Source organism: Micrasema longulum, unplaced genomic scaffold (genome assembly GCF_059751315.1).
Source record: "Micrasema longulum isolate JH-2025_06_02 unplaced genomic scaffold, ASM5975131v1 h1tg000769l, whole genome shotgun sequence".
NCBI classification, from domain to species: Eukaryota; Metazoa; Arthropoda; class Insecta; order Trichoptera; family Brachycentridae; genus Micrasema; species Micrasema longulum.
This window is the reverse complement of record NW_028277963.1, coordinates 232,739-259,956: the sequence shown is the minus strand read 5'-3', so window position 1 is coordinate 259,956 and position 27,218 is coordinate 232,739. Positions and strand designations below refer to the sequence as shown.

At 33.5% G+C, this 27,218-nt stretch overlaps 1 protein-coding gene across 4 annotated transcripts in view; it reads right to left on the bottom strand.

Moving 5' to 3' along the window:
• spdi (sperm antigen with calponin homology and coiled-coil domains split discs) overlaps positions 1-27,218 on the bottom strand; it is a 205,736-nt gene that overhangs the window by 103,145 nt on the left and 75,373 nt on the right. For 2 of the 4 annotated variants that reach the window (XM_088230451.1, XM_088230454.1), the window contains exon 1: positions 12,270-12,574. The exons of 1 other annotated variant lie outside the window; for it this stretch is intronic. The gene's annotated coding sequence lies outside the window, so the exon portion shown is untranslated. Of the gene's footprint in view, positions 1-12,269; positions 12,575-27,218 lie in introns of those variants that run through there. One more of the 4 variants, XM_088230452.1, reaches the window with a different exon arrangement.

Below are 27,218 nucleotides of genomic sequence, written 5' to 3'. Positions count from 1 at the left end.
TACATTGGTTTATACTGACGGGTCTAGAACCCCTCGATACGTATATCTACGCATTAAAAGTGTAAAAAATTTAGTTCCACCGAACAATTTTCCTTTAATTACAATTTTCTTAAATTTGAAATCTTTTTGAGGTTAAATTACTCCCATAAACTATTATGCACCTATAACATTTAACAGCAATTATTGTTCATACGAGTTTACAAACAAACAAATAAACCATCACAATGTTTCCCCGTAGAGGTATACAAAGAGGATAGAACGCCACATCACCCTGTCTTTGCATACATACCTATTCATACATCTTCTCATGGATGCACGCAGATTATTTTTAATATGGAAGAATGACTAGACAGGTGCCACCGTTTTGTAGCAACAATTCACGGACAGTGTATATTTGTAATGCCGTATTAAACAAACTTCATGAACTCGGCAATAGTTATTCCCGCGTATCTGATATATTTAGTGTAGGGTATTGTTCCTATAGAACAAACCTTTTGAACTTTTTCAAAGATGGTGAATGGTAATTATATTTATTTATTCATGCATTTCATAATATATACAGTTTTTTGTTCACTTTGCCCAGCTGTATGAAACAGTACTTATGATTTTCTTGTTGTATTACTGTAGAATGTTTTATTATGTAATTTTGTTTTTTACATTTATTCTTGAATTATTTAAACTTTCTACTAAATATGCTGTATATTTTTTTTTTATAAATCTTGGGTATAAGGAAATTTATGTTTTTGAAAAAAATAAAATATTATGCCAAATGTGTTAGTATTGTAAATTTTTGTAAAAGGCAGGTTTGCCGTTTATGTTAATAAAATAAAATAAAATCCAATATACAGGAAAAAAAAATTAGGATAGTTTAATGATGTCCTAGCAAGACAAAACGCCCCACATTGTATTCTCTTGTACATATTAATTTATAAAAAGTATAATTTAATCCAATAAAATTATTTAATTTTGGATACCTTACCAACGATTTATTTATTTATTTGAAATACGGAAATCAGGAAGTTCATTGCTACAGGTAATTGGATATAAATATAAGTTTTCTTGGACGCGGTAAAAATTGGAGCATTTAATTGTACGTCGAAGTTCCTCAAAAATGTTGATATGAAATAATCAATAAAAATGAACTAATTAATAAACGTCACACGTTCTACTGAACAATAATTTATCAATTTTAGCATTGACAAATTACAACAGGGAAGGAGAATACATTAGAAAAGGGAATATGGAAGTCTAGGCATTTACAGGGCTTATGACCCGTCATAAGCCCTGTAAATGCTGGTTTAAGTGGCCACTTTACACACTGTGTAACATTCACCATTTTGCCTGTATTTAAACATCCATATTGCCTCAATTCTTTAATTTGTTTCTTTTTGTGAAGTTAAAGAGCTGAAACCTTTATTGTTGTGAAGAAATTCATCTGACTGAATTATTTCACATACTAGGCAACTAGGTAATTTGTTAATCTTAATGATTCCGAGGGGGTGAAATCCAGTCTTTTGTCTACAAACATTTGGACAAACTCAAATATTGTAATAAAACCAACTGGTCCAAGAAGAAGTTTAAAAATTGGAAAATTGTTTTCAGGCGTTGCCTAGTATGTGAAATTATTCAGTCAGATGAATCTCTTCACAACAATAAAGGTTTCAGCTCTTTAACTTTACTAAAATCAACAATGAATTTGCCGATCCAAACGATTACAATCTTATGTCCGTGAAAACAAGTTATTTTATTCGCAAAATAGACTGTACAAGTTTTAACACTAATGCCTTTCTTTTTGTCGGAGTGAGCTTGTAAAGCTAAATTAACAAACAAAATATAAGAACTTATTTTTTGCAACGGAGAGGGAAAACATTTTTGAGAAGGGAATATGGAAGTCTAGGCATTTACAAGGCTTATGACCTGTCATCGATAGTTAGGGAGTTCCCTAGGGAGAAAATCCAGCCAGTCTGCAAACATTTCGACATACTCAAAAGATTGTTGAATTAACTAACTGGTAAAAGAAGAAATAAAAAAATCAGAAAATTGTTTTCAGGCATAGCGTAGTTCTATAACAGATGGAAGAATTAAAGAAATATAGATGTTCATACATAGGCAAAATGGTGAATGTTACACGGTGTGTAAAGTGGCCACTTAAACCGGCAAATGACAGGTTTAAAGCCCTGTAAATGCCTAGACTTCCATATTACCTTTTCTAAGGTATTCTCCATCCCTGTTGCAATTTGTCAATCGTAATGACTCCCGAGGGGGTGAAATCCAGTCTTTTGTCAACAAACATTTTTACAAACTCAAATATTGTAATTATATCGTGTTACGTGTATTGATAGATTTCCGATTCTCGTGTAGCCATTCTTTTCTACGTTTAGTGTATTTTGACAACTACGGAGTTCTACTTTAAAATGTCAGCAGAGTCATTTCAATGTTACAAAACTAAAAAAAAATCACAGCGATGATAACGACACACAATTTAAAAAATATACATTAATTGGCTTAGTTTAATAGTCCATTAACAAATAAAAAAATTAACAAAACCACTAAACTTCCTCATTGAAAGATTTATTATCCCAAAACACATTAATTATTTTTGTAAACATTATACACTTCTTGTCACGTATCAAATACGTATTTTCCCAATAATATTTTGATCAATTCATTGCCTTGGTATTCCTAATTTGGATTTCTTTGGCTTACAAAAAATGGTTGGGCATGACAAGTGAAAATTATTTGTAATGTAATATTGTTTGATACTCGATTCTGGCTGAGTGGGTGGAGGCATGGGCTCACTGATACAAGATCATGAGTTCAAATGCCAGCGTCGTTATACAGGATGATTTAGTTTTTAGTTTCAGTTCGCCATAGTGCTGATAATACGATACATAAAAATAAATATGATTTTGATTAAACTTTAAATAAAGTTATCAATGAAACTTCTTGGTTTAGTTTTACTTTTTTATTATTTTGACCAACGAGCGCTTTCGCCTAAGTAGGCATCTTCAAAACTGGTGAATTGTTTACAACGTTTACAGCTTCTATACTATTCTTAACATATTTTGGAGATAAGAAGATCAAATAAGTATTTTAACAGGGGAAAGAAAACATAAATATTTATAACTAGTTTGCTAAACAGTTCATTTTGGGGACTTTTTGGACCGAAATTGGGACTAAGCTTTTATTATTTAAAAAATGGGAAAATGACATATTGCGAAATACAACACAGTGAGAAATACACATTTTAACAGGTTAAGTTATCACAATACTTTGATTTTTTGACAGGGAAGTTTACTTACTTATAGATGAATGACGAAATATTTTAAGATACATACCTAAATAATACATTGACTATGGATTTTTATCAAGAAATATCAACTAAAAACATCAACATTATTAAAATATATATTTTTTAATTTTGGCTTCAACTTATAGTCCATTAACAAATAAAAACATATTTAAAAAAAAAAACAGAACTTCCTCGTGGGTCGATTAGCCCAAAACCGGTTACATAATATGATAATTTGATTGTAAAAATTATTAAAAATGTACATAAAATTGTTTTAATGAATTTGATCTTAATATAATCGTTAACCATATCAATACTAATATTATATTAGAAATGCGAATGTGTGTTTGTCTATCAATACGTATATTTTTTGGGTGATCCCGTGAAATTTAGATTTGTTACGACGTTTCGGCTGCCATTGCAGTTCCCTGTAGGGATAGGCAGAGGTAATAGAACGCCAAATCACTGTGTCTTTGCACACATACCTCGCTTGCTTTACATTCATACATCTTCTCAAGCACGCACAACGATTATTCTCACTCTTGGCTTGTTCATCTTCAAGTATTTGTTGGATTTGATCGTGCCATGTCTTTCTCGGTTCTCCTCATTTTCTGCGTCCATCAACATTCGCATCGTAGATTCTATAAGCCCGTCCATTCGCTCTACATATCCAGACCAACGCAATACCCCCTTTTAGATCTCAAAAATTAAAAGCAAAGATTAACAAAAAAAAATATTCTAAAAAAAAAATTAAACACTATACTATGAAGAGAGGAGAGGGGATGGGAAGGAAAGAAGAAGGATAAAGGAACAATTTAAATATTTAGATAGTGACATTTACTACACATTCGACTGAGAGATCGTATTTCAACAACATTTAACCTGCTTTCATAATTATTTTCCAATTCCATATTTCGCTCCAATACTAGCATCGGCACCAGAACTCCATTGTGACCTGCTAGTTTTTCTTCTTGTGGCGAACATTTGTTTGCCGAGGTAGATTTCAGATTTTCAAAAACATTTATTATATACCCTACGTTCGAAGACGGCAGATAAAACTGGGTACTTTTACAGGTTTTTGGATAGTTCTAGATCCAATACTAAACTATTGTTAAAAAATGAGACACGCCAATGGTAAACGTCTATGATAGTGTGTAAAAAAAATATTTATCTAGTACAATAATCCAGGGAGAAAATACGGGAAAAGGGGTGTGTTAGGAAAAGTGAGACGGCGTTTCCCCTTTAAAATAAAACCAAGCAAATAATTTTTACAAAAGAACATATTGCGAAAATATTATATTTTTTTACTGCAATCTTATCAAACGTTAAACTAATATTAAACATAATTAATTTATGTGATTAATTGTATTATGTTTGTTTCATTCCATTCGCCTTTAGAAAAACATAAATATTGTCTAGAATTGTCGCTAAAGAGTCGCTGCGCGCTGTTTACATTTTCGCATTTTATTACTTTCGTCATTATTTGCTGTGTTAAAAATTAACAATCTTCAATGTTTACCTTACGAACATTTTCTATCTACAAAAACCGACTTGATTTTCCTGTTTCACATTCTAAGGAAATTTTGCATTCGTCAAACTTTTTAAATGAGGAAAGTGGTACGGGTAATCTTTATATATATAATTCCTCTGTACGTGTGTTGTCACTGAACCCCTTCTAAACGGCTTAACCGATTTACATGCGGTTTTCAGAGAAATGTAGATCTTTGCGCTGTGCGTGTTCGTAGATATTTAAATCTTCAATCTAAGGTGTAAAAAAGAAGTAATGAGTATAAATATTTTATTAATCGATCTACCAGGGTTGCGTTCAAGGAGAATGCGTTGAAAAAAAATGGAAAGATATTGTTTTTTTTGTGTATAAAAAAGTTTGTTTTCAAATGTTTCGAAACTGCATTTGTTTTTTGTGCACCTAAATCAGATTCTTTCCTTAAATTCCTTATAATTTCTACCAATTTATTTCTTTTTACTGGGTTTGGTAATACTAAAATAATATTAAATTCAATACATTTTTAAAAATCGTATTCCCACATAAGGAACACCTCTCTGTTGCTGAGAAGACCGGAGTTTGGCGCTGATTTGACGTTTGCAAAAAGAATGCCATATTTGAAAAAATATTTATTTTATGTTTTGGAACTCAACCATAAACAAGTACCTACTTAAATTTGATATATGAATATTAAATTTTTTTTAGTTTTGGAATTCAATCACAAACAAGTACCTAGGTACGTACTTATTAATAAAAAGTATTTTTCCGAAGCAAAGCAACGTTCGGGCAGGACAACGTCTATCGGGTCAGCTACTTACATATAAAAATGATTTCTTACCCGCGGTTAAGAATAGAGAATTAATTGCACGGCGAAGTATCTCGAAAATATATGAAAAAATAATAAAAATAAACTACTTCCTCCTTCCTCCTGTTCTGTGAATTGACCAAACAATTATAGCGGTGTCATGTGTTATGATAGAATTCCGATTTCCGGGTAGCCATTTTTTTCAACGTTTAGTGTATTTCGACAGCTACGGGGTTCTATATTTAATTGGCAGCACAACTCACCGACGATAAATCATGACGTCACGGGCTGACTAATTTCAAAATCACAAAAAATCATAGCGACAATAATATGTTACAAAAAAAAAACTTACTCAAACGCATGTTTAATGTACAGAATGTTGATTTAAAAAACGTTTATATTACATTTTAGTCGAATGTGCTATGGTTTAAAAAAAATTCTTGGGTTTAAGGGTTGTGTATTTAAAAAAAAAAACAGTTAAGAAAAGGTCTTATATTTATTTATTTTTAAATAAGTTCATTTTTTATCAAATATTTTATGTTAATTTTAATTATAATTAATACAGAGTAAATAATATGCATTATACAAGTGTTATTAACATTAAATCCCATTATTTGTTTATAAACTTAAAACAATATATTATGAAAATATAACTTGTGGTTTGCATTTTAATTACATTGTATTAATTTTTATTATAATATGATGAAGAGAAAATATAAGATAAAAACTGTACTCGTGTAAAATTAAATTAATATATATTTATTACAGTTTCTTAACCCACTGTCATTTTACTTTCATAATTTTATTTATATTGTTTTTTTCAATAACTTTTCAATATTTTTTTAATTTAAATATATATATTTTGGGACAAAAGAATTTTATTGTATTTAATATACTTATATTTTGTTTGCGCGTTAGCCTGCCATGCTAGAGGTCTAGGGTTCGATTCCCGACATGGTTGATGTGAAATATTTATTTAAATGGGTGTTTTCACACTAGAATATTTCATAGTCCCTGCACTGGTACTTACTGATCTGATGATCTTACCTTCATGTAACAAAAGTGATTAAGATACACTGCAATTGATGTACCAATAAAGTGCCCTATGCACCATTAAAAAAATGATTAATTATGAATTTAAGGAAAAAATCTGATTGAGATCCATAAAAAACAAATGCTGTTTGTAAACATTCAAAAACAAACTTTTTATCCTCAAAAAAACAACATCCTTCCATTTTTTTGTAAATGCATTCTCCTCGAATGCAACCCTGGTAGATCAATGAATAAAACATTTGTGCTTCTTACTTCTTTTTTACATATTAGATTAAAGATTTTAATATCTACGAACACGCACAGAGCAATGATCTATATTTCTCTGAATGCCGCACTTAAATCGGTTAAGCCGTTTAGAAGGAGTTCAGTGACATCACACGTACAGAGGAATTATATATATAAAGATTTATAATTGTAGTCTCGTTAACTTAATTTGGATTCTTCTTAATTGTCATGTTTTGTTTAATTTGCAGTACAGTATCTACTTTGACTAAGGTAAATGAATTTTACGCCTTTTTATTTTTATGACGCAGAAAAATATTTATCTTATGGTACGTTGTTAACATGATTGTTTTTTGGAAGGAGCAAATCACTATTGCAATAAAGACATCTGTGAAAATAATTGCCAAATTATTAATAACGTCACACTTCGTAGCCGGTTGGAATAGACGCGAATATTCTATATAATCGAAACATTACTAAATTTTATACAAAATCACATTTTAAAACACCTGCAAAAATAAAGTAAAAACAAATAAGATATAACAATGAATTCGCCAATCCAAAAGGTTACAATCTTATGTTCGTGAGAACAAGTGATTTTATTCGCAAAATAGATTGCACAAGTTTTAACACTAATGCCTTTCTTTTTGTCGAAGTGAGCTTGTAAAGCCAAAATAACAAACAAATTATAAGAACTAAATTTGTTGCAACAGAGAGTGAAAACATTTTTGAGGAAGGAATATGGAAGTCTAGGCATTTACAACGCTTATGACCTGTCATCGATAACTCCCTAGGGAGGAAATCCAGCCAGTCTGCAAACCTTTGGACATACTCAAAACATTGCTGAATAAACTAACTAGTTAATGAAGTATAAAAATTAGAAAATTGTTTTCAGGCGTTGCCTAGTATGATAATAGACGGAAGAATGAAAGAAATAAGGATGTTTAAACATAGGCAAAATGGTGAATGTTAAATGTTCTCCATCCCTGTTTTAATTTGTTAATCTTTATGACTCCTAGGGGTTGAAATCTAGTCTTTTTTTTCCGAAAATTTAGAAAAACTCAAAATGTTTTGTAATAATCCGTAAGGGTTAATAAATAAATACATTTCACATATTTTTTTTTTTAATCGAAAAAAAACTTATCAAAGAATAAAAAAAGCTTTGATTTAATTTAAGACGACAAAACAGTTTAATAATACAATAATTGTAAAAATTACTAAATTCATGACACAAAAAATAAACGTATAACTAAATTATAATAATAAAAATACGTATATAGTTTTATTCCACTTTTATTTATAGTGTTTACCAGTGACCGGGTTTCGTCGTGACCGACATCGTCCGACTGGTGGGAGACTAAACAAGTTATATACAAGTGCAAGCAAGGGTTGTAAATCATGATTTCATATAGTTATGGGAATAAAAGAGTTAAAATTAAAATAATATAAGTCTACGATGTATTTAAGAAAAGCGATTTGCTTATGAATGTTGATAAATCGAAAGTGATCGTTTTTGAAAGAGATGAAAATATAACTAAATGTGAGATTAGTGTGAACGGAGATATTCTGAATCAGGTAGATGAATTTGTGTACCTGGGAAGTATGTTTACTAGGGACGGAAAGGCCGAGAAAGATATTGAAAGGAGGGTGAGTGCCGGGAACAGGGTGAACGGTGCACTGAAATCTACTTTGGCAAACAAATTTTTATCGCAGGAGGCTAAACTAGCAGTTCACAACGGAGTTCTAGTGCCAACTCTAATGTATGGGAGCGAAGTATGGAATTGGTAAAATGATGATGAAAGTAGGTTGAATGCTGTCGAAATGCGATCCCTCAGGCAAATTTGTGGTAAAACGATGTATGATAGGTGCACAAATGTCGAGATCCGTGGTGTGTAAGGCTGAGACATGCACTATCGACATAATTAAGAAAGAAGTGCTGCGTTGGTTTGGACATGTAGAGCGAACGAACAGCGAAAGAACGGCTAAAAGGATCTACGATGCGAATGTTGATGGATGCAGAAAACGAGGAAGACCGAGAAAGACATGGCACGATCAAATCCATCAAATACTTGAAGATGGACATGTCAAAAGTAGGAATAATCGGCGTGCGTGCATGAGAAGATGTATGGATGTAGAGAAAGCGAGATCTATCCTCTCTGCCTACCCCTACGGGGAAACGGCGTGATGGTTTGTTTCTTATGTTTGTTGTTTGTATTATAAGTATTTAAATATGCGAGTATCTGTCTGGTCTCCCACTAGTCTGAGGATGTCGGTCACGACGAAACCCGGTCACCGGTTAAAATTATAAATAACAGTGGAATAAAACTATATACGTATTTTTATTATTATAATTAAAATGCAGTTCCACCAAGAAACGTCAGTTTAAAAACTCAATGCATAACTAAATGTTAGAATATTTATTTATTACGTTCTTCATTCGCTAGTAAAACATGCACCCGTCTATCATATATAGCACGTGTAATCGGTACCGTAAAGCATAATGTGTAGATTGTAGCTAAATATAAAAATGCATTAGTTTATTTGGAGAAATCTGACAGTAACGAAGGCGGGTCTGGCTAGAAGAATAAGATTATGATAATATGTATTATGAAGTGGTTCTGATCGATCGCAAGGTGATGCGCGTAGGAGTAAGCCAAAATTCTAGTGGCTGTTATGGAAGCATAATGAATATTAGAAAAGCACATGCAGTAATTGTTTAATATATTCCACCTTCTGAATTAATCAAATTGTTCTCGATTTTGTGATCCGCTAAGACAGATCCACTCTCGAAACCTTTCCGAATCACCTGCTCGAGCCATGACATCTCACGAACGTCATAATTTTATTTGGAAAACACATTTTTCCCGCTTATTTTTTCCTAACAAGACCATAGATTTTTTTCTATTGACAATTTAAGGGGTGAAATTTGATTATTTTTTTATTTAAATATAAATAAACATCATCATCGTCAAACCCTAATCGGGTTATGTCCGCTGACTGCGCTTCTAATAAACGTTGAGTACAAGTTTGGCGCCAATGCGTCATACGTGCCGTTTGTCCCGCAGCCTAGATGCTCTTATATGTTAACAGGGCAGAATCTAGCCACATTATCTGTGAATATAGGCGTTCGTTTTCAAAACTGACAGCTATGCCAGAATTCAATTCGACTTCAAAATTTACTTATTTCTCTCTCATATTTTCAACAGGCTTTTAAGAAAAAAGGTGCCAACCTTAGAACGATTAAAAATTTAAATGAATCGCAATTAAAGGAAAAAATTGGTCCAGGAATAAATTTTTCACTCTTAACGTGTATCGAGGGGTACTAGACCCGTCGGTACAAACCGATGTACTTACATCAAAACTTGATGGTGGGGGGGATCGGTAGTGTATCTTCGTAATGGTTCGGGAGAATTTATCTAAAACTGTGACGCCTTAATGAAGCTCTGTCACTTTGGTGCGTAGATATGTGTACCGTGACGTACGCTTTCCCTTATTACATATCGATGTACCTACCCAAAACTTTAACGTGGGGGGTCGGTAGCGTATCTTCATAATCGCTCGAGAGAATTTATCTTCAACTATACCGTCATGGTGAAGTTATGACCTGAACGAGGATCGAGTGCTGCAATGGAACCAGTCACGCTAGTTCTTTAGCCAAGAGATGCGCCTTCTACCTGCACTGCGTCTTCCTACAATCCTTCCCTGTAGAATGACTTGTAAAATGTTTTAGTTTTCGCCTCTAATCACATGCCCAAAGTACTCAAGTTTTCTTCGCTTTTTGGTCTTCAGTACCTCTTGATCTTTTTTCATCCGTCGGAGAACAATGTCATCGTTTCGGACTCTGTCCACCCGGGAGATTGGTAATATCCTCCTGTAGCACCACATTGTAAAGGCTTCGATCTATTTTGAAGTGGCTCGGGTGAGGGTCCACGTTTCGACGCCGTAAAAAGTGCTAAGACGTAACATCCTACAATGCGCATTCGGAGGTCTAAATGAAAGTCCCTACTGCAAATCAGGACACGCATCCTGAAAGGCAGTCTCGCGCCATCTCTATTCTGACTTTGATCTCTTGTGAGTGGTCCCATTTATCACTCAGCCAGCATCTTAAATATTTACATTGATGGATTAGCTCAAAAACCTGCGGTCTAATTTTTAGTCACTTGGAATGATTGTGGCCTTTTCCAAATAACCATACATTTGTACACATTATACATATTAATAAAAGTGTTCTTCGTTTAGACAATATTGAAAGATTAGAAAAAACATCCCATTATGATTAATATTATCTTGTTTCTCTTTGTTTCATTCATTCCTCTGTTTTTTTTCTTACAATATTTCATAGTATAAATAGCGACGCGAGTGATTCTAAACTAAGTTAATATAAGTCCTGACGATAAGGTGAAAGTGAACCAAGTAAACATCCTAATTTCGTTTATGTTAGTAGGCACACTATACTATTTTCTTTGAAAACGTTCTGTCAGGCAAACGAAAGCAGTTTAACACTTTGTATCCCGGAGCCGTGTAAACACGTGATTATAAAACCATGCGTTGTGCCCCGGTCCCGTGTTTTCACGTGGTTTACTAGCTGTCTAAAAAAGTGCATATTGTTGACATCTAGTGACTTTTATTAGTACTTTTTCGCTGTTGGTAAACCACGTGAAAACACGGGACCGAAACACAACGCATGGTTATTATAATCATGTGTTTACACGGCTCCGGGATACAAAGCACAAAAAAAGAAGTGAGGCCCTGTATGTGTGCGAACATTGCAATGCGCATTGTGGCTCTCCATAAAGGCTAATGTTGGTAAAACTATCATACAAAATTACCTATTTAATTATTTCAAATCAATCTGAGAAGTTTTAATTGATTTAACCCAGTATTTTCATAATTATGACACTTTTAAGAAACCCTTCACAAAGCATGAAATTTCACAAAAATGGGCCGGGCACAGGGTAAATTCTATGTGTATTCGGCCGGTGATCTAAGTGTTAATAAAGATTTTCATGGACTGTACAGTCCATTCAAATTTTTAATAAACTTTGCTTATGTGTGCATAATCAAAAGTTTTCATATGGATAATTTAAAGGTGCGTGCTTCACAAACAAAAAATGAATGTTCACTTGGTTCACCGACAGGCACTAACACATCAACATAGGCCTATAAAACATTCGAACGCACTGTACCAACTGTTAATTAATTAAGACAAAAAAAACACCATAAATCGAAATTAAGAACGCAAATCCTCCTTGTAATAGAAAAAAATAGCTGTTTTAGAATATGCAAACTATCATTAAAAAAAACATGCAATATTATTATTATATTCTTTCAACTAATTTTCATAATCATGTTATTAATTCTAGTTATTTATACACTGGACACATTTTGAATACCAATTGAAACAGCTTTCGAATATGATACGGATTAAATCACTAGAAAATTCACGCAGATCACAGTAATTTTTAATAATCTTATCACTTTTACTTTTTCTGTGTGGAAAAAAATACAGTATTATCGTTTTTAATCGTTCGCATCGTCGCGTTTATCGCGGGCGGCTGTTACCGTCGTACTATTGTACGGATGTGTGGATATGCACGATACGCGTTGTATTTAGATATGAATATTATTTATCGGCTTGGCGAAATATGCTAGCTGTGAGCTGTGAGCTGTGAGTAGCTAAGTATTACCTACGTTCACTATCCACAAAACATAAGGCACATAAAAATCGGTTGTTGTGACGCTAGAACGAGATGGAATCATGTCAAGTCTGTTGGAATTATTTAAATCGTAATTTATTTGAGGGCACTAAACGCAAATTTATAAATATTAATTTATTAAAGGAGTTTATTTATTTTATTTTATTTATTTTTTACATATTTATTATAGCAATTTACAAGTAATTATTTATACAACAAATTAATTAAGGAGTAAAAGTAAACATATATATATTTTATTTTTGCTGTTGGTTCATCTAAACTGCCTAACTAGGGATAGCTTCCCCGTTCTAAGGCAGTAAATTATGTATTTTATAATAGTATTAAAAAATGATTACAGTTTTATCATAATGTGTGCTTTTTCAGTCTTAAAAGTAAACAATAAATATCCAGAGAAAACATAAATAATACCAAAATTTACTGAGATATTTGCAAAAAATTTTTTTTATTTAAAACATGGATGATAAAAGCGGGTAATAAGAAGGAATGGAGGCAACAATGTTTTGAGTATGTCCGAATGTTGACAGGCTCCCTAGGGAGGAAATCCAGTCTGTCTGCAAACATTTGGACATACTCAAAACATTGTTGAATCAACTAACTGGTAAAAGAAGAAGTATAAAAATTGGAAAATTGTTTTCAGGCGTTGCCTAGTACTAAGTGAATTGGTCTAGCTGGATGAATCTCACCGACATGATACAGGTTTCAACTCTTTTACTTCACAAAAGTCAACAGATGGAAGAGTTGAGGAAATGTGGATGTTTAAACATAGGCAGAATGGTGAATGTTACACAGCGTATAAAATGGCCACTTAAAGAAGCCAAAAACTGGTCATAAGCCCTGTAAATGCTTAGACTTCCATATTCCCTTCTCAAAAATGTTTTCCCTCTGTTGCAACAAATTTAGGAATGGAGACGTTTGAAAGAGGCCTTTATCCAGCAATGGAGTGAAAAATAACCGAAAAAGAAGACTGTATTTTTCTATGTCCAGGCGGATAAAGAATACAGTTCTGTGTGCGAAATAGAACCAGAATCCTGGACGAGTGTTTTCGACTCGATAGCTGCTCTCAGGTAAAAAAGCTGAATAAAGAAATCGCGTGGAAAAAAGTCCGCCTCGTTGTGTATAGTTTGCACGTTCGCCTACCATTCTTGAGGCCCTAAGTTCGATTTCTGGCAGGGCACATGTTAAATATTGATTTTAAAGGTTGTTCAAACTGAAATATTTCATTGTTTCTGGACTGACATCTGAAGCGTAAGACAGATCACTTTGCCTTTATGTAACTAATGATAGAAATGCACTGCATTTGGTTTATTAATGCAGCGCCCTATGCACCACTGAGTGTGGAAAAAAATATTTTATTTTTATTTTATTTGGACTTATTCGCTTCTTGAACTGGTGCCACGAAATTCGCGTTCATAATTCATAATGGTATTATCTGATAAGCGATTCAGTTCATTTTTTTATGAAATCCGAACGCTTAATTTTTAACGTAAGGAACTTATATGCATTTTTTGAAGATATAAACGTCTGGTCAAGTTTAAAAAGTGAATTAATTGCTTAGTGAATCAAGGTATCAGATTATAGAATCGATTAAAAAGTCCCAAAAACAGATAAATTATTTGGAAATCGGTATTTATTTCATACCGGCCTCGTGGTGTAGTGGTCAGCGCGTTTGCCCTCCATGGAAGAGGTCTCGAGTTCGATTCCCGACAAGGTTGACAGGAAATATTTATTTGAAAAGGTGTTTTTACACTAGAATATTTTAGAGGCCCTGGGCCCCGATTACTTATTTATTTATTTATTTTACATAAACGGCATAAATTGCCTTTAACAAATATTGAACATAAATATAAAAAAAAATAAATACATACATATATAAAAACATAACAAAAAATTATAAAATTGCATAACTATAACAATAGTATCAAGTAGGTAAATACACATAAGCAACCAAAAATATTAACGAAATAAATACATAAATATGAAAAAACAAAAAAAGGAAAAACATTTTTAAATATAAAGAAAAGTTTAAGAATAATATTGCGAGAGAAAAAAAGAAATCAAACTCGTTTTATAACTATCAAGTCCAGAACCAAATATATCAGCAAAGTAAAATTAAGTTTTATGTATGAAAAACAGAATACGCAAACAATTTTTTTTATTTTAAACGTGTTCAATTATAGGTTACGGACGAAAATACTTTGAATATTCATGCAAATACTCGTATACTCATATTCGTACACAAATTTCGGTTTTTCTTTATCGACCGTCTTAGATTACTCTGAAAACTTCCCATTGTAATCGGAGCCCTGGACTCGTGCCTGAAGCGTAAGACGAATAATCTTACCGTCATGTAAAAAAATTGATCAAGATACTCCGCGGTTGGTGTACCAATGCAGTGGTCTGTGCACCATTAGTGAGGAAAGGGAATGACGATGATGGTGATAAGTAGCAAAAAATCTTGTTTTTACTGGACAGTATTTTATAGACCCTTATTTATTACTTTAAAATTGTTTTTAAAGAAACGTGATACTTCCCTGTTAATAAAATACTTAAAAACTCATTAAAATAGCATTATACCAACTCATTAGTTAACCCATTTTTTTTTGTTGATAATGATCCTTAAGATAAAAATAACTTTATTTAATTAACTTTCATTCATTTTGAATTCTCTATCCTTACAGCAGCAGCAAGGCTTATTACGGGAGTAAAAAAATATTCTCACATCTCACAACATCTTAGAGATTTGCACTGGTTAAAAAGCCTAGAGAGAATAAAATACAAGCTTTGCTGGACAGTATTCAAATCCCTTCATGAAATGGCTCCAAAATACCTATCGGACCTTTTTATTAGGGAAAATACATGTCAAAGAAAATCTACTCTTAGGTCAGCATTTGATTCAGGAAGAGGAAAACTTGTCGAAATCCGGCGCTCCCCGAACACTAGATTTGGAGATCGTGCTTTTGCCGCCGCCGGCCCCTCTGCCTGGAACCGATAGCCTTCAAACTTACGAATCATCGACAGTCCCAGTCAGTTCAGATCCCAATTAAATCCCACTTCTTTAGACTATCATACCCTCAATTTTTAATCTGGAAATATAATATATCACTTAAGTTTAGTTAGAATGTAAGTTTAGATAAACAATTGTAAAGCGCCCTTGAGGTGATTTTTTACAAAAATGGCGCTTTTTAAATCAGCCAAATATTTATTTATTTATTATTTACCTCTGTTTTGTATAAATACATTGAACTCCTTAATAAAGATACCAGTCTCGAAGATGTCGCGAAATTGATGAAACCGGTCACTGGATATTCCAAATTTGTAGATTACAGTATCACTCGTCTTTTATTTTTATATTAAATTTAAAAAAATAAAGTTTAAAAACCTACTAGAAAACCTCCTTGCCGTAACTTCTTTTTATTTGATAAATACGATTTTATCGTACTGATCAGGAAAGTAATAATATCGAAACTGTGTAAACTTATCAGTACTGATTAATAACTTCGCTATTCCGTATTGATTACCTATACCTACTGAATCTCTTGCCAATCGACATTAAATCGTTCAGTCAATAACACGATGTTGATATAACTTAGGGTTTTGTAAGAGACAGTATAATACGTGTGTATATATGTGTGCTGTTTTCAGAGATTAAAAAAAATATGTACAAATTATAAAACCAACAATAATTAAAAGGGATAGTGAGGTTACTGACTGCATAATAAATGTAAACAACGAATGTCTCGAGCAAGTAGAAGAATTTGGGTATCTGGGAAGCATGTTTTCAAGAGATGGAAGAGTAGAAAAAGATGTTGAAAGAAGAGTGAATGCGGGCAACAAAATGAACGGAGCACTAAGCACAGTAATTTCTAATAAAAATATGTCAATCGAAGCTAAACTGGCAGTGCACAACGGAGTTTTAGTCCCAACACATATGTATGGAAGTGAAACATGGAACTGGCAGAGGAAAGATGAAAGCCGAGTGAACACGGTTGAAATGCGATCTCTTAGACGAATGTGTGGGAAATTAATGTATGACAGGGTTACGAGTGATGAAATCAGGCGAGAGTGTAAATCTGAGTCAAGCATAATTGATAAGATTAAAAAACGGTCTCTGAGATGGTTTGGTCACGTAGAACGAATGGACGACGAAAGAATGGTAAAACAAGTATATATGGCGAAAATGAACGGCAACGTGAGACGAGGACGACCAAGGAAGACGTAGCATGACCAGATAAACCAAAATCTTAAGTCTGGTCATGTCAAAAGCAGACAGAACCTAAGGGCATGTATGTGACAAGATGTATGAATGTGGAAGAGGCTAGTATTGTATGCCAGGATAGACGTGTGTGGCGGTCCATTCTCTCTGCCTACCCCTACGGTGAAATGGCGTGATGCTAGTAGTAGTAGCTTAATAATAATAATGTTTGGATAATTAGGGGGGAAGTCTGATACGCCAAAAATGCGCGGCCGCGCTACCCTCGCTTCTCCTCTGCAGAAGTAAGCAACCATTTGTTTTGTTTAATATGTAATTTTTTTAAATTTTCTTTGTTCTAAGTATTTTTTAAATATGCTAATATGTCTTCTTGCCCATACTGATAATCGTGGTTTCGGATGAGACAGGGTTTAAAGAACATCCTGTATACTCATATTACATATTTAAATATTTCACATAACGCGAAAACAAATAATAATAAATACAAACAAAACAATCATAGCACAGAGAAGACAAAAAAATTGATCGGGACAGAATTTCTTCAGTCTTCAGTCTTCAGTGAATGGAGGGCGCGGAAACACTTTTTCTTATCCCCAGTGATCTGTTCTTGCCACGCTAAATGTTATTTCTACATAATTATTTAATGTTACAACTTATGCAAAAAACGTGTATATCGGAGTGTATCTTCCGTTTATCGTCGTTTTTATCTGATTATTTCAAGTTGCGTCGCATTTATGCAATGTATGTGAAAGATAAAAAAATCCATAATATTATATAGGTAAATAAGTTTACATTTCGTGAGTCATAGAGCAGTCATATCTGACGATAAAAACGAATGAATGTACATAATATACACAAGATAATATATATTTTTAAACTGGTGTTGGGAAACCCAAGACAATGTTGAACTCTTCTTCTTCGCAGTCTCAATCCTGGGGATTAGTTCGCAGCAAAGTCCTGCATCTCGTCCTCCATTCGTCTCTATTTTCTCTCTTCAGCTCGACATATGAGGCGCAGTTTCAATCTTCGCACACTTGCTCCAAACATTCACGTCGGGGGGCGCCCTCTATAATTTGCCCCCTCAGCCATTTCCCTCTATGATGTCGTGCAGGAGACCCTCATGGCGCATAATGTGGCCGATCCATCGGACTCGCCTCTCTGAGATGGTTTTGATTAGGTGCCTACCTTCTTCGATTCTGTTAAAAACCTCGTTATAAGTGATGCGGTCTCTCCAGCAAATTCCCAATATTTTTCTGTTGAACTCATAAACATCAAAAACATCAAATTTCTTCGGTTTCTCTACACGAGGTAGGGCGGATATTATCCATGGCTTTATCCCACTAAGTTCCTCCAGGGTATGCTTGGTTACAGCAGTTTGAAGTCCAGAAGGAATATGTATTTAACAAAGCACTTATTTCGATTGTTGCGCGGTATTATTGACAACCCTGAAATTATGCGGAGCATTAGCTTTTACGTTCCGGATACCTTAGACAACGTCAGCATAGACTGTTTCACATTCCAATATACAGGACCAACCTGCCAATGGTTATGCCTGTTGGAAGGTCTTTCTGTTTGTTGAACAATATTACTTTGGACATTGACATTTTTCACGTCTCTGAGGGAGTTTTTCGTTACAAGATTCTTACTTTTTTAACATATAATTCTCTGGATATTTTTTTTTTACAGTGTCTCGACTCACGTGTTTAAACGTGTTATGATTCATATCATTAATTGTAGTGCTTTCGCACTTATAGATTACGCAGACAGGGTATAGTCTAAGCTTATAACCGAGTTACACAGTTTAAACCTGCGTTAATTAAAAAAATATTATGTATACTTATGTGTTATTTTTATATATACCTAATTTTACCATATTATTTTAATTATTTTTATATGTATGAATTAAGATATTTCATTTTGTAATGTACATATATATGAATAAATAAAATAAAATTGTATTTATTTGGGAAAATAAATAAAGCACCATTTTTGAGAAAATCCCCCTCAATGGTGCTATACAATAAACATTCCAACACGTCTTGCAGCTGCAGAGCGCATATGCGGTTGAATTTCTTGACTCTATTTATGAATATAAAGTTTGAAATAATTTAATAGTTTATGACGTACAAAAACGACAACGTTCTCTTTCCGCATCTAATGGCGCATAGGGCACTGCATTGGTACACCAATCGCAGCGTATCTAAATATATTTTTGGTACATAAAGGTAAGATGATCAGTCTTACGCTTCAGGTACCAGTCCAGAGACTATGAAATATTCTGGTGTAAAAACATCCTTTGAAATAAATATTTCATGTCAAGCATGTCGGGAATCGAACCATGCAAGAGGTCTCGGGTTCAATTTCCGACAGGGTTGACATGATTTATTTAATTTAAAAAAGTGTTTGTACACTAGAATATTTCAAAGTACCTGGTCTAGTGCCTGAAGCGTAGGATTGATCATCTTACCTTCATGTAAAAAATAAATAAAATATTTATTTATTTATTTAACTTTTTGTACATAATGTTATTTGTACATTGGCGGGCTTATTGCCAAATGGCAATTTCTTCCAACCAACCATTAAAATAAAAGTTTTATTTTTATAATTCAAGTTACAGAACATATTCAATAGAAAAAAAAATGATTAAAAAGTTAAAAATATATAAAAATAGAAATAAACGTATTTATTTATAAATTACCATAAATCAAAACTATTACTCAATGGGAAAAAGGAAAAAAGAGGAAAGAGGAAAAAGGAAAGGAGGAGAGATTAAGGAAGAGAAAGGAGATGTTTCTTCAGACGTGATTTAAACAGAGATAATGTAGTAACATCTTTGATGGTGGATGGGAGATGATTCCACAGTCGAGCCGCATGGACACTATATGAGTTAGAGAAGAAAGAGGAATTGTGGATGGGTATTAGGAGAGTGCCTTGAGAATTAGAACGAAGAGGTAAAGCATGAACTGATAAGCGTTGAATTTTTTCAAGATCAAGATACATTGCGATTGGTGTACCAATGCAGTGCCTTATGCACCAATATGTGCGGAAAAAGAATGACGCTGATGATGATAAACCATAATAAATAAAATAAAATAAAATAAATAAACAAAATAAGAAGGGCAAAAGCCCTACTTTATATTTCATATTATTTTTTTTTAAATGTTCTACCGACATAGACATATACGATTATATTCTAATTATAAATTTAAACACTAACTCTGTATTCTTCAGACACATTTAAAAATAAAAAATATTACTAAGTTGAGAATAAAATATGCAGGTAAATAATCGTATAAAAATAGAATCATTGAAAGAAAAATGGGTTAAAATATATTATTTGTATGAATGATTTTAAGCTATTTTCGAGAGCTAATTAAGAATGAACACATTCAAAGGTTAAAAAATACTGGCGCATATTTGTGTACACACAGTTAATCATGTACATTGTGTGGTTCAAAAAAGAGCCAATGAACACCTGTCAAAATATAGGAAAATAGCTAGTTGACAATTTGCAAACTGTTTAAGAAATTCGTAGTTTGTTTACCGTATACCCATTTATATTCAGGTGGAAAATGTTAAGGACATAACTAAAAACCTTGTGATACACCTAAGTCCACATTTTAATGACCTAATTCTAAACGTTGTGTAGAACTATCGTTTTTTGGGTTTTTACCAAGGTACGCATTCTTTCCTAATGCTGAAACGTTTCTAGCTACCTTGAGACTTTCTGGCAACTCATTGAACAATTGTAAACCCTCGTAAAACAGGTTGTTTTGAGTTGCAGACAGTTCTCACCTTAGGAAGCCTGAATTAGTTTTCACTTCTCGTTTAATGCTTGTGAAAGTATTCTTTGCATGTTAGTTGGGAGTAGTCCGCTTCTAAACTTAAAAATTAAAGTAGTAATAATAATAATAATGTTTGGATAATTTATATAGCGCCATTTTTGTGAAAATCACCTTAAGGGCGCTGTACAATAAATAAATATCCCAGCACGTCTTGCAGCTACAGAGCGCATGGACGGTTGGGATTCTAGTTCCTCGTCTCGAATTATGATATATAACAATTATGATGTAAAGGAGCTAGATAACAGCACGTCTTGCAGCTACAGAGCGCATGGACAATAAGAAATCTAGCCCCTATTTACATTTTTATTTTTAAAAAATTTATTTGACAATGAAGTTTTGAGAAGTGATATTTTAAAAAACGAAATAAAAAGCATATTTATAAAATTAGAAGTTAGATAACAACAAGTCTTGCAGCTACTGAGCGCATGGCTTTGTGTATAAAATTATTTTTGTTCATCTAGTAATAACCTGGCTCGAAATGAGGTTTATACTTAATATTCAAGGTAACTAGGAGATATATGTATAAAATAATTTAACGAATCCAAATGAATTTTTATTAGCTATCTAGACAGCTTCCACAATTAACAGAGGTCCCGAAACGGGGTCCCTGAGATACAGTGCTAATATTTCGATGAACCAAAAGACTTCTTCAGATAATCTGAGTTTTTATACATAATCCACAGTACAGTTAACAGAGCTCAGATTGACCAGACCCTTAAGGCATATGCCGTGTTTATTATCCAATTAGGGATATTTATACTTGACACCCCGACTACAAACGTAAGACCGACGACCAGTCGAGTATTAATAGGACAAGATTAGCATAGCGAACAGAACCTTCTGTACAAACATGTTCACACGACGCGACGGTGTCATAATTTCATAATAATTACTTTTGCAATAGAAATGAGTTCTGTGTACTGTAAAACGTATGCGTCTATTAGCGTGGGAGGAGTATGAGGTGACTCCAATTGGTGATTCAAATTTATTGACAGTTCGGATAACAAATGAGAATGGAACACAGGCAACATTAGCATGGGTGAGATGAAATCTTTGATTGTGGGGTTAGTTTACCGTCAAGGGCGGAAATAAATATACGCGGTAGCCATTATTCCCAAAATGTTCTAATAAAACCCTGGCACGTATCTTCGAAAAAGTTCTAACCGGCAATCTGTACTTATTTTTTTATTAAATCACTAATGTAAATTTTATTTTGCTTTCCTGAACAGTATAGAAAATGATAGAGTTACCCTTCGATGATAAAGGTCCCAAAATTTAAAGAGTAAATCAAAAGAACGTAAATAAGTTATTTTTTAAGTTAGTGCATGTCTGGGGTCTCACCTTCCGGTCTGATCTGGGTAAAATTTATGATATTCAGGTGAGACTGTTGAGGGGGATTGTACCGGATGGCATAATTCGTGAGGAGAAACATATGGGCGAAGGTGTATATTTTAAATTCTGTAATGCCCTGCCGGTAAAACAACTTTGTGACTACAAATTGATTGTAGATCACTTTGTTGATCCGGAATATAAAAAAAGAGTTTCCCACACTCACAACACTAGATTAAAAACTAAGGGCTCCCTGTCTGTTCCCCGAATTACAAATTACTTCGGAGAGCGAACATTAAAATGCGTTGTTCCAAGATTGTTCAATGATCTCCCACAAACCATCATTAACATGAAAAATCTTCAATTGATAAAAAAAGAACTGAAGAAATATCTTCTAGATACTTTATAGTGCCTGTTTATAAATAAATCTGTAAAATATAAATAAAATAAATGTAATATAAACCTGTCTTTAGACTTAGTGGGTAACAAATTATAATATGTATTTTTTAATTATAAAATAAACGCTGCTCTGCAGCACTGAAACTTAAATGAAACATTAAAGTTTGTAAGTGAAAATTCTTGATGGAAGTTCATTGTAATTTATTATAAAAATAAAAGACGAGTGATACTTTAATCCACAAATTTGGAATATCCAGTGACCGGTTTCATCGCTTTCGCGACATCTTCGAGACTGGTATCTTTATTAAGTAGTTCAATCAATACAAAACAGAGGTAAGGATAGATAATTCAAAGTTATATGAAAGTGACGGGTCACTGGATATTCCAAATTTGTGGATTAAAGTATCACTCGTCTTTTATTTATATAATAAATTTTTAAATGAGCCTAAAAGTTGAATTTTGGGAGCATGTCAAACATATTTTAAAGAATATAAATAAACGTAGATAATAGTAGAATTTAGCATCTAATCAAACGGAAACACCTCGGGGAAATTCAACTAATCTTTTTCGATGTTGGTACTTGGTTAATAAATTATAATCGATATTCGATACCCAGATGGCTTCATGGTTTGACAGCTGTTAACTAAACAAATAATACTCCTTCACGTCTCACGTATCACGTCCAGCATCCCATATTGGTAGTCGCAAAGTGACTAATGACAAATATAAAATGATGACTGAATTAATTTTATGACAATCTGATACCCGTTTACACCGACTGTGCTTAAAATTCTAAGTTAAATAATAATATTGACCTTCTTCCTCCTGACTTTAAGTCCCATTTACTTGGGTCCAGCCCTCCTACGTAGTCCTAAGTATACGCGTCGGACTAGGAGATTTGTTGCTGGGTTTGTTTTTTACGGCCGGTTGCCACCTGACACCATGACAGTAGTAACCCCTCTAACTGACAGGCTACGGATGCCACGGTTGACTATTGTTCCTCCACTGCCATTCTAAATTCAACGTTCTGCCCGACGCCGTTGTCTCCCGGCAGCCCACAGCCCGAAGTATGGCTGGGTAGCCTGAGAAGATTTGTGCCCCTTCCGCCTGCTCCGCCATACTGATCCACTTCATCTCTGCCATCACAGCCGTTGAGGTCTTCACTCGTAGCCCTGGGCAAAGAATCGATATATTGACCGATATTTGCAATTTAGAGATTCTTAATAAATTAAGCTTTTGCTTTTAATCTGGTTATACGGTTCGAAAGATTAACTGATAAATATCATGATATATAGAATCAGGTTGTGGTCCCGTGGCCAGTGTCGCAGACTCACGGATCAGAGGTCCGAGGTTCGAACCCCATCTCTCCCCACTCCAACTTAATTCCTATTTTGTAATAGTGAATTATTTACGACTAGAATGGAGAGTGGTAAGCAAGTAGCTTGTATAAAATAAAGTATAAACCAGCTACAGCCTTAAGAAGAAACGCGGTCTGACTTTTCTTCATACAAACGTATTTTCTCCCTGGATTATAGCACTAGAGCAGTGATTTTCTTTTACACACTATAGATATTTACTTTTGGCGCGTCTTCATAGTTTTGCTTTGTTGATAAATTGTTTCCTTTGGGAGAATAGAACCATTCAAAAGCCCTTAAAAGTGTCCAGTTTTATCCGCCGTCTTCGAACGTACGGAATACAAATATCAATAATATTTTGAGTTTGTCCAAATTTTTGTAGACAAAGACTGGATGTAAAGTGGCCACTAAAACCAGCCAATGAAAGGTCATAAGCCCTGTATATGCCTAGACTTCTATATTACCTTCTCTGAAATGTTCTTCATCTCTGTTGTATTATATTAAGTATACAAATATGATAAATAATTTTTTAAAAATCTAAAAAGTACTGAAAAAAAAACAAAATCTGTGCAGTCTTTGGGTGCATAAAACGGGATAACGAAACCTCAATTTTACCGATTTTAGCTAGGCATAAGCAGTCCGTCGTGCAGTTGACTTTTTCCCCCACAATATCAGAGAGGCATTTGAGAAAGAGTGACAGAAAAAATATCAAATATGTAGGTATTCTAGAGGATGGGTCATGGGGTCTATCACAAACTCTGAATTCGGGCAAAGAAATTTCAGGTTTCTGGGCCCCAAAATATTTAATATGTTACCCAAAGATTACAAAACCATGAACCGGATTCAATTTAACAAATTTGTAAAAAAATGGTTACTGGATTTAGGTCGAGAAAAATCGGAAAATTTACTGAAAATAAATTCCTAATAAATTAATATTGTATAACTGTAGAGTATATTAACAAGTAGGTAGTAATGTTGTTCTTTATTCTTGCATAAAAATTTCTGCCTTAAAATAGGCTGTACCTAGTTAGGCAGACTAGACATGGTCCAGAGAAATCTATTACCTAAGTGTTTATGTAGTAGATAAAGTTATTGTAATTTTTATTAATAAACTTTGATTATTTTTTTATTTTTTTTATTATTCATCAAAATTCGCTGCCATCGCTCACCGCCACCGCGGATATCCGGGTAATTTATTTGAATTCCAAATTTTCACCTTAACTTATTATATTACTTATAATATTACTTATTATATACTATATTACTTATTATATTACTTATTATATTACTTATATATTATATATCTAAGGTGCAATTGGCCCTTAGTTTCACTTAACTGATGACTACTTAACTAAGCTACTAAGTATCACGGTGAAACCGGAAGATTTAATAAAAGTGTTTTGCGTGGACGATTAAGCTTTAACAAGATGAGATCTTTATCATCGATCTAAAATTGTTCCGCACACAAGGTCTCAATTGGATTAATAGCTTTTAATTGCTAGTTATTGTGCGGCAATACATTACATACATTTACCATTCTGCGAGTCGATGTATGTTTAGGCATACAATCCTTCCATGTGTTGATTTTTGTGAAATTAAAGAGCTAAAACTTTTCATAATGCCGCGCCGGTGAGATTCATCAGACAGAATTATTATGTTTAGTAATAATAATATTTGGCTGATTTATATTGCGCCATTTTTGGAAAAAATCACCTCAAGGACGCTTTACAATTGTATACCTAAACTTACATTCTAACGAAACTAAAGTGATATATTATATTTCCAGATTTAAAATTGAGGGTATGATAGTCTAAAGAAGTGGGATTTTAGTTGAGATCTGAACTGACTGGGACTGTCGATGATTCGTAAGTTTGAAGGCAATCGGTTCCAGGCAGAGGGGCCGGCGGCGGCAAAAGCACGATCTCCAAATCTAGTGTTCGGGAAGCGCCGGATTTCGACAAGTTTTCCTCTTCCTGAATCAAATGCTGACCTAAGAGTAGATTTTCTTTGACATGTATTTTCCCTAATACAAAGGTCCGATAGGTATTTTGGAGCCATTTCATGAAGGGATTTGAATACTGTCCAGCAAAGCTTGTATTTTATTCTCTCTGGGCTTTTTAACCAGTGCAAATCTCGAAGATGTTGTGAGATGTGAGAATATTTTTTTACTCCCGTAATAAGCCTCGCTGCTGCATTAAAAACAGATTGAAGTTTATTAGTTTGATATTTTGGGAGATTTGCGTATATTCCATTACAGTAATCTAGACGCGAAACGACATAAGCATTTACAAGAGCTTTAGTTGGATCTTTAGGAATATTTCTCCGCACGGATTTGATCTGTCGAAGATGGAAGAAACCAGCACTTACCGTTTTATTGACCTGAGTATGAAGATAAAGATCTGAATCTAAATGAACACCCAGTAGTTCAACATTTATACTAGGGGTAAGATCACAACCTGTGATTGAAATCGGAGATCGGTCTAAAAGGTGTTGTCGCTTTTTTGTCGCTGTCAATAGAAGCTCAGTTTTAGATGGACTACTAGGCAACACCGGAAAATATGTAACTTATAATTTATTCGATTACCGACCGGTTTCAGAGCTACACGAGCTCCTTTATTGAGGTATAATTAACAATATTGTGTCTTTATTATTATTTTTTTATAAAATTACTTACCACAACGTTAGAGCTTCAAATATTATTTTCATTTTTCAAACTTATTTATTTTGTATTAAAATAAAAAATAAAATAAATAAAAGAACTTTGTTTTTAACCACTAATTTTTATTTTTCACCGACCGGTTTCAAAGCAAACAAGCTTCTTTGTCAAGGTTTACGTAACTACATTAGTTACGTAAACCTTTATTTTATTTATTTTATTATAATGAATAACCACAAAGTTAGTACTTCAAATATAAACTTTATATTATTTATTTTGCTTCAAATACAAAAATATATCGACGCTGGAAAGGAAAAGTTACCAAGCGACATGTAGCAACTTTACAGAATAGCCAATATATATTTTTTTTATTTAATAAAAAAATCTCATACGTACGTTTTTTTTTGGCATGATTCCTACATACTTTAAATACAAATTTAAAATACGACATTAATTTGATAAAAAAACTTTAATTGGCTCTTCTGTAAAGTTGCTACATGTAACTTTTTCATTTCCAGCGTCAAAATACTCTTCGGCGAATTAGTAGGAAGAGAGAATGGACCACCACACACGTCTATCCGTGCATGCATTTCTACCTTCTTCCACATTCATGCATCTTGTTACACATGCCATTCGGTTCTGCCTGTTTTTGTTATAAACAGACTTAGATTTTGGTTTTTCTGATCCTGCCACGTCTTTCTTGGTCGTCCTCGTCTCACGTTACCGTTCATTTCCGCCATATATGTATACTTGTTTTACCAGTTTTTCGTCATCCATTCGTTCTACGTGACCAAACCGTCGCAGAGACCCTTTCTTAATCTTATCAATTAT